The following is an 8564-nucleotide window of genomic DNA, read 5'->3' as shown; positions in this document are numbered from 1 at the left end:
GAAGCAGGTGGGGATGCAGCTGGAGAGTAGATTGGGCTGCAGTGATGGCAACTGGAGCTGGGGCACTGTCACAGAAGGCGCTGCCACCAGGTCATGTGGGGGCCTATTTAAAGGGAAAGCTCACAGGATTAGTTGATACAAGAATAAAATGTGGGGTGTGGGAGAATGAGGAATTAGGGGCTACTCTGAGATTTATGCCTTGAGCCCCTAGGCACACTGGGGAGCCCTTGGAAGAACAGGTCTGAGGGGTGAGGAGCGTGAACCCCACTCTCTCTTGGATGCCTGTGAGGTGGCCCAGTGGCTATGCCGAAGAGCCTGGATTCACTAGCTTGGGGCCCCTGGTGGATGGTGGAGCTGGGGATGGAGGTTAGTCCTGGACACCTATGGTCATGATGCTGGTGGCTGGTGGGCAGAGAGGGTCAGGGACCAGAAGACATGTCTGTGGCTGCAGTGATGGAGAAGGTCAACAGCAGAAGACGAAGCCAGGCCAGAAGCCCAGGAGCAAGGATGCACACTGAAGAATGATGCTTTAAAAAGGCAAAATTGTGACTCTGGAGAATGTAAAACGAATAGTGAAGATCCTGTTTAAGTCATGAATGACTGAGGGGCCAATCAGACGTCACAAGTCCCCAGGAGATTCCCAGGAGTATCACTGACACGCTTCCCTGCACCTCCGACAGTTGTATGTGCAAGACAAGACCCTTCCACTCCAGCAGGTACCATGTATCTGTATTTCTGTGGAAGGGAATCGTCTGAGCTATTCTGTTTTCTGCAAGAATTCTCTGCCCCTCTTCTCTGCAGCTTATTAACTACTCAGTGGGGCAGGTGGGGCAGAAAGGTGCCCTGGACAGCACTCTCCGGGACATGGTGACATCATTGCTGTCGGTGGCCCCTCCTGAATTCATCCCCAATTTTCCTTATGTGGAACTTTGGTGTCTCAGAAGCCACACGGGAGAGCATTTCCAGAAGGGGGTGACCGGGGCATCCAGTGGGTAGAGGAGAGATGGAAGCTGGCGGGTGGGTGTGTGGTGTGGGGCCGGTGACATTGGTAAGGACTTCCACGCACAGGCAGGGAAGAAAGCCTGCTTGCAGGTGGCAGAGGAGCAGGGACAGTGGGATAGACACCTTCTGGGAGGGGAATCGTGTCCTCTGTCCCCGCTGGGAGCTCAGGAAGCTCGGAAGGAACAGCTCTCAGGGCCCAGGGCTGCTCTGGAGGTTCTCGTCATGGCCTGAGGGCGCCTTCAAGGACATACGTGCCCCTTCTCTCAGAAAACTCAGATCTCAAGCCGCCAGAGGCCACCTGCCCCGTAAGGGAGAGACTGGCACCACAGCTAAGCCCTGACCACCCTGCACAAAGAACATGAAGACCGTCCCCTCCGCATGGGCGCCCTGGAGGCCGGGGTTCGGGCACCCACTCCTCAAGGCTGAGATGGATCTGGGGGCTCCGGGCCAGGTGTCTCCTGTCCCCCAGCTGCCCGCAGCTGCAGCTCCAGGTCCCCCTCCTGCCCTGTCCCCACTGCTCCACGCCGGCTCGGCTCCGGGGCTGTGGGGCTCACAGCTATTAAGAGGCTCGGCAGGATCGCTGTCTGCAGTCTCAGCTCCAAACTCGCCTCTTGGAGCTGCTCTGGGCTGGGCTGTTCTGTCAAGAGAAAAATGTGCTAGAACACTGCCACGCCTGCCCCGGCTGACGCTTGGGGCTTTCTAAATGTGTGATTGTGTGTGCGCTCACCTCAGAGAATTGGCTGTTACCTGGAGGAGCAGCGGGGAGGGAAGGGGGAAAAGCCAGAGGATGGAGGCGAGGCAGCCTGACCGGGGAGCAGGGAGGCTTCGTCACCTTGTCCTGGGCTGGGACCTCGGCTCCTGGCAGATTCTCTCCCCTGGAAGCCCTTCTCAGAACAATCATCTTGGGGGCTGGATTTTCAAACCAGTCCATGGAGGAAACTGAGGTCGGGGTCTGGGGATTGGCCTCCTGACCAGCTGAGTGCACGACCCCGGCTTTCATCCCATCACTGCCTCCCAGGAGAGCCGTGGCTCGGCTGCTGTCGCCTTGAACCTGGGGCAGGGTGGGACTTCCAGAGAAAGTGACACTTCAGACAGGTGGGAAGAAAGTGTTGTTTTTGCTTTAGGAGAAGAACCGAGAGTCTGGAGGCTGCGTCCCCCGGTGGCCATCCTGCGGGGGGGGGGGGGGTTCTCCAGCTCACCGCCTGTGTCTGAGTGTCACTGTGCCCAGGCTGCAGTCCCTCTGTGGCCCCAACCCAGCTGGGACTCAGGGCCCCAGTTCCTGCCACAGTGAGACCCACAGCCCACAGCCGACCTGAAACTGGTTCCCAGCCATGACTCAGAAGTGTCCCCGCAACGGGCAGCCTTGTCCAGGAAGCCCCTGGCTCAGGATGACAGGCCTAAGCCTAAGAGGGGCTAAGGGACCTCAGAGGAGTGGAGGGGATGATCCCCAGGACCTCCCTCCCTCCCTCTCTCTACTGCATGGGGCCCACAGTCATCCCAGACCACCTGTGTGGGTGACAGCAAGCTACCTCAGCTCTAAGTGGCAGGTGATGAGGGCCCACGTTGGAGCCACTCAGGCAAGCCAGACGCAGGGCCTGGGGGAGGCTTGGTCACCCCCAGGGGCGAGCTCAGGACCTGCTGGAGGTTATTCAGCCGGATGGTCACATATCACCCTTCTCCTGCCGGGACATGTGAGCAGCCCTGGTAGCAGCACGACAGCAGGACAGCAGAACAGCAGACATGTCAGGGGGTGAAGAGGCTGGACTCTGGCTTCCCAGCTAAGAAGGCAACACGGAGGCAAAAATGTGAGCCTAGACTCCCAGCGGCATCTGGGTCCCACACCCTGGCCCAGGGGCCTCGGGGCTTCTTCTTGGTTCTGCAAAGTTTAAAGGAAAAATGAGAGTTTAAAATGGCACGTTCGCCTGGTGATGGGAAGATCTGGGCTTTCCCAGAGACACCCTGCCAGCGTCTCCTCCCCGCGTCAGGCCCCCTCACCTGCCGTCACACTCCCGTCGGGGAGGGCAAGGACCGATGCTTTTCCTTCCTTCCCTTTTATGTTTTTGTGAGGCAAAGTAGGACACGTGTGTGTGTGTGTGTGTGTGTGTGTGTGTGTCATACCTGTGGGGGGCATGTCGTGTGTGTGCACCTGTGTGTCATGCATACACAGCTGTGTCATGTGTGCATGCACGTGTGTGGCATGTGTGTGTCCTGTGTTGTGTGCACACGTATGCCTGTTGTGTGCGCCATATGTGCACATATGTGACATGTGTGCGTGCACGTGTCGTGTGTACACACACGTCACATGTCGTGTGCTTATATGCATGTCACATGTGCATAACTGTGTAGCATGTGCATGCACGCGTGTCATGTGTGCAAGCGTGCATGTCATGTGCTGTGTGTGTGCCTGTGTGCCTGTCATATGCGCACACACTCAATAACATACATATCAACCGGTGCTGAGCGGCCTGTAAGGACAGACAATGGTCCCCACCCCCTCCCAACTCCTCAGACGCATCTGCTTTCAGAAAAGTCTGCATCAGACTTTTAGGTCTTCACATATCCACGTCATCTATACTTTTGAGCTAAAACACTGCTGTCTTCACAGCCCCTTGACCCATCGGTTTTAGGCGATATCTAGGGAATAGTTATGCGTCCGCCTCCCTTCCTGCCAGCGATTCCTCTCCGAGTGGCGGCCTCCCAGATTCTGGACAAATCATTTGTCAGGATGTGTCATCGCAACTAGGTAAACATCATTTGCTTTTGGAGTCAAGCGTGATCATGTTGTATTTTTCTGTCCCTGCCCTGACATCCCCGTCCCCTCGCTCAGGGGCTTGAGGCCACCTCTGCCTCTTGTCTGTTGCGGGGCTTTGCGTCAGCCGCTGGCTCCCTTGTCGCTTTTCCGTGGAGGGCTGCCCGCTGCAGTGGTGCGTGCTATCCTCCCTCCCGGGTGTGCAATGCCCCAAACCCGGGTGACGTCTGCCACCGGTCTTGCCCAAAGCCCGGGTGTGACCAATGTTTCATGAACGATGGTGGACAGCCTCCCGGGGTGTTGTAGCGAAGCGTCTCCAGAACAGTCTCCACTCAGGTAGTGCTCTTAGAAACCCAGACAACAGGAGAAAGGAGGCTCCTTATTGTTGTGGGTTTTGGCGAACACCTTTCCCTTGGTGTGGCCTCTGTGTACGCGTGGCCTGGCCCGAACCAGACTCCCGGGAGACGTCTGGAACGAGGAAGAATAATCACCAAAGCAGCCCGAGTTCTAGGACTCCTAGACCTCCTGCCTTTTTGGATATCGATTGTTTGTCTGGAGCAAGAGACTCCGCCTGGGTTTGGGGCGTTATCGACCAAGCACGAGTACAAACATATGTGATTTCAGCTGTTCCTACCAGAATTCCCTCAGACAACATCGTCTCCTGCCAGCGGGTTCATTGGCCACCATGTCAAGCCGGGGCGTAGGACCCCTTTGGGCCGGGAGATGCCCGCCTGCCGTGGAAGTGCCAACAGGGCCATCCTTCATGACTGCCCTGCCCCACGGCTGCTGGTAACTTCTGTTCTGTCTTTAAAGACCATTTAGCCAATTTTTTCCCCTCTCAAAGAGTTTGAAGTGCTTAAAAAAGATCCCATTGTGGAAATGTCACAGGATCGGGAGTTATTGTCTTAGCTTATTACCAGCTCTCTAGATGAGAGTTTCAGGCTATGGAATTAGGGCCTTTCTATTTCTGATGCCCCCGTTTCTCAAAATAGGTGGCGTGTGAGCAGATCTGCCGGCCCAGATTGCCCACCTGGGCCCTTGGGTCTGAGAGCTCCTGCCGCGCGTGACTTCCAACCCCCGGCTTTGCCGGAGTCCGCGCAAGGGGCATGGGGTGCCCCCAGTGTTTACCGGACCCTGAGGGGCCCGATGCAAGGCAGAGACTCCTCCCAGGATCGCAGAAGAAAGAAACTGGTTGGCTCTCTTGACTCGCCCATAGAATGACATAGAAAGGGAGTTTTCGGAGGAAGGTATAGGCATGCTCAGAAAGATGCGAAGTGTGAGTGTTTCGTATGTAATGAGGACTCTCTGTCCCACCCCCAGAACACTGTGCTGCCTTCACTCGGGGCTCCTGCCTTCTCCCAAGCTGGCGGGGCTGCCCTGGGAATCCGAGAGTGGCCTGGGGATGGAGGTAATCAAGCGGCACTTGAATCAAGTCCAAAGCTTTGGTCCCAAGCACTCGGATCAAATGGCCCCTACGTTCCTGTCCAGCCGAAGGCCTGAGGCTGACGGGGTCAAGGGCAGAGTTTACTCAGGCTCAGCCACACCCCCACACCCTCCCCCCCAATCTCCCCCATCCCCACACCACCCCCACCCATCCCCCACCCCCGTCAGTGCTCTGACTCCCTGATGCCAGCAGGGGGCCGCTCAGGACAGGTGCCTGGTACCGCCTCCTACTCTGGTTCTGCAGCCCTTCCCTCAGGTGACCACGGCCCAGGCACGGGGACTCGTTCAGTGACATTATAGTGCCCCAAGCATCTACCCAGAACTAGGCCGTGTGCAAGGGGCGTAAAATCTAAAGCAGAAATAGGACATGTGGATGACCCTGAGGGCACCCCCTCTTCCCCTGCCTGAACCAACCCTGAGCTCATGCCCGTGGAGCTTCCGAGGGGATCCTTGCCCCCTGGAGGTGCTCAGCCTCATGGAGAGACAGCGCCCCCCGAAGCACCAGGCAGGGAGACCGCAAGTGTTTGTACAGAGGATGGGCCACACGTGGAGAGGAGTGTTCACTGGCCCATCCTCCCTCACTCCCTGGCCACCTTAGGAGGTCCTTGCGTCCTTGACAGAACACGGCACGCCTGTAATCATTTTATTTATCTGCTGATGTGCTTTCATCTGAGTCCCCGGCTTGGAAGCCCCATGGGAGCTGGAGGGCCGTGGTGGTTTTATTCCGTGGGGGCTGAGGGGAGTTCTAACCGTGCACGCACTGAGCAGAGGGGTGAGCAGATGATTGCAGCCTTAAACAAAGAGAGGGCTTTAAGAGAGGCCGACGTTTGGCTTCAGATGTTTCTGTAGAGTATCAGCCACTCCATGACAGTGCCAACTCCAGGAATCTTACCATGTGTTCTGGGGGGCATGTGGCTGGCCTTCAGGAGACTGAGGGAATGGGGGGGATGGAGGGTATGAATGTGAGGGGGGATGTGGGGCAGGGGAGGTAGGGACAGGGATAGAGGGTGGGGGATGGGAGGGCAGGGATGGATGGTGGGGGATGGAAAGGCAGGGTTGGAGGGCAGGGTGGAGGGCAGGAAGCGGAGTTGGGGAGGCCCCCACTCGGCCTGGCCACAACTACACCCCAGGTGATGTCGAGGAGTCTCTTCCCTAGTCCAATCTCCCTCGTCATTCCCTCTTCGACCCACAGGTCATCTAGAAATGTGTTGCTGAACATTCAAACCCTGGGATGGTCCAGGTGTCTTCCAGCTACAGAAGTTGTAGGCTAATTCCAGGGTGGCTGCAGAGAAGGCAGTTGGGATGGGCTGGGACAGCGAGATATCTGTCTGGAAGCAGTGAAATTCGACCTTTATCTCCCATGATCCACAAATATAAATTCAAGACTAATCTAATACAAACAAAAGCTGTAAACCTTCCCCAGGAGATACCTGGAGGGTGTCTTTGTGACTTCGAGATAAGCAAGACACTTCTCAGACAGGACATAGAAAGTGATACCAACAAGACAGTTAAATGGTTAGACTTTGTCCAAACCAAAAACTCTATTCATCAAATCAAAAGACCTCACTAAGAAAACTAAGGGAAAGCTGCCAACATGGAAAAGATATTCAGAAAATATTTATCTGACAACAGACTTGTATCCAGCATACATAAAGAACTCCTACAACTCAATAGTAAAAAGACAAACAACCCAAATAAAAACAGGCAAAGTACATGAAGAGACACTTCATGTGGTGTCTGGCACTCTATGGGTGTCTGCTGTCCTTTGCCTACGGAGCGTCCTCCGGCTTCCGGTGTCGGCACCTGGTTTTCTTGGCCAACCAAGAAATGTATAGGCATGCTCTCCTCCTCCGTCCAAGTGGCTGGGGGGAGCTGTCTCTCCCTTCTGTCCCTGGAGGAGGCCACCAGAAGTGTACATTCCTCTAACTCAAAGTCGGCTCAGAAATGGGCATACAACTCAAGCAGAGCCAGGGGCAACTCCAGGATTTTCTTCAGAACCGTGGGAGAGATAATCTTTCATCCCACAGTCCCAGAGCTGTTGGTGGCCAGCTGGCTATGCCACGGACGGAGCCAGCCTGAGTGCATCTGACAAAGAAACCAGCAGAGCCCAGATGGGGAGCAAAAGCAAATTCCAAAGACGTTGTTTGAATCCCTGGATCCAGCCTAGGCTGAAGCACGAATGGCCACACATTCTTCCCTTCTCTGTAAGCACGCCTCTTTGCTTTGTGACCTTAGGGCCCTCCCCCAATCCAGGGACAGAGTCTACTTCTCCACCTGCCTGGATCTGGGCTTGGCCTTGTGACTTACTCTGGCCAGTGCAAGGGTAGCAAATATGACACAAGCAGAGACAGGGAAAGTGCTTGTGTGTAGGGCCACTCTTTCCTGCTGCTTCTGGGCCAGCTTGCCAGAGGGCAAGACACATGGCCCTGTTGCCCCCATTGCCCTCCATTGCCCCCCAATCTCTAGCACCAAAAGATAGCCAGAGCCAGCTGGCCATCTCATGAGTCAGGTCCCCAAAATAATGACCCCAGCTTTTGGCCAGACTGCCGAGCCGACTCAGCCTCCCAAGCAAAAATGCAATCAATGGTGGTTGTTCTAAGCCACCAGGTTTGGGCAAAGGCAAACCAATGCACAAGATCAACATCTAGAATTTTCGGTTACACGAGGCAAAGGAAATCCCTTTTTTCCCTTTGGCCTCATTTAGCTGGGTTTATATCTTGTTCAGGGAACAAACTCAAAGTCTGAGCTGCCCCTGCTTCTCCATGTCACTTTGGCAACAACGGCTCAAGGGTCTCACGCAAACATTTATCTAAAACCGTTTTGTGGGATGCCTGGGTGGCTCAGTGGTTTGGTGCATGCCTTTGGCCCAGGATGTGATCTTGGGGTCCTGGGATCGAGTCCCACATCGGCTCCCTGCATGGAGCCTACTTCTCCCTCCGCCTATGTCTCTGCCTCTCTCTCTGTGTGTGTGTGTGTGTCTCTCATAAATAAATAAATAAAAACCTTAAAAATAAAATAAAATAAAACTGTTTTTGTAATCTACGTATATTTGTGAGTTTCTCTACATGTATTTGAATTGACAAACACATTTCGGTTAACCCAACTCTGAGTCAAGGTGTGGGTGGCTGTGGACAGAGTAAACAAAAGAGAATATTCTTTATCTCTAATGCCAACTGTAATCACATCTGGTCTTTTCTTTCACCTGCCATCCACTACCATCTTGTGCTTTCAGGACAACTTCTGCTTCCTGCCACCTTCTAAAAGTTTCTCCCCGTTGGCTGGTGATGTGTGCAGACTCAAAGGTGACATGTGCACATTCTTGCCCAGGTCCTCTGAGATGACCCATTTCCTCTTCAGTTCTGGGACAAGC

Source organism: Nyctereutes procyonoides, unplaced genomic scaffold (genome assembly GCF_905146905.1).
Source record: "Nyctereutes procyonoides isolate TBG_1078 unplaced genomic scaffold, NYPRO_anot_genome, whole genome shotgun sequence".
Taxonomy (NCBI): Eukaryota; Metazoa; Chordata; class Mammalia; order Carnivora; family Canidae; genus Nyctereutes; species Nyctereutes procyonoides.
Note: the sequence above shows the minus strand (reverse complement) of the source record.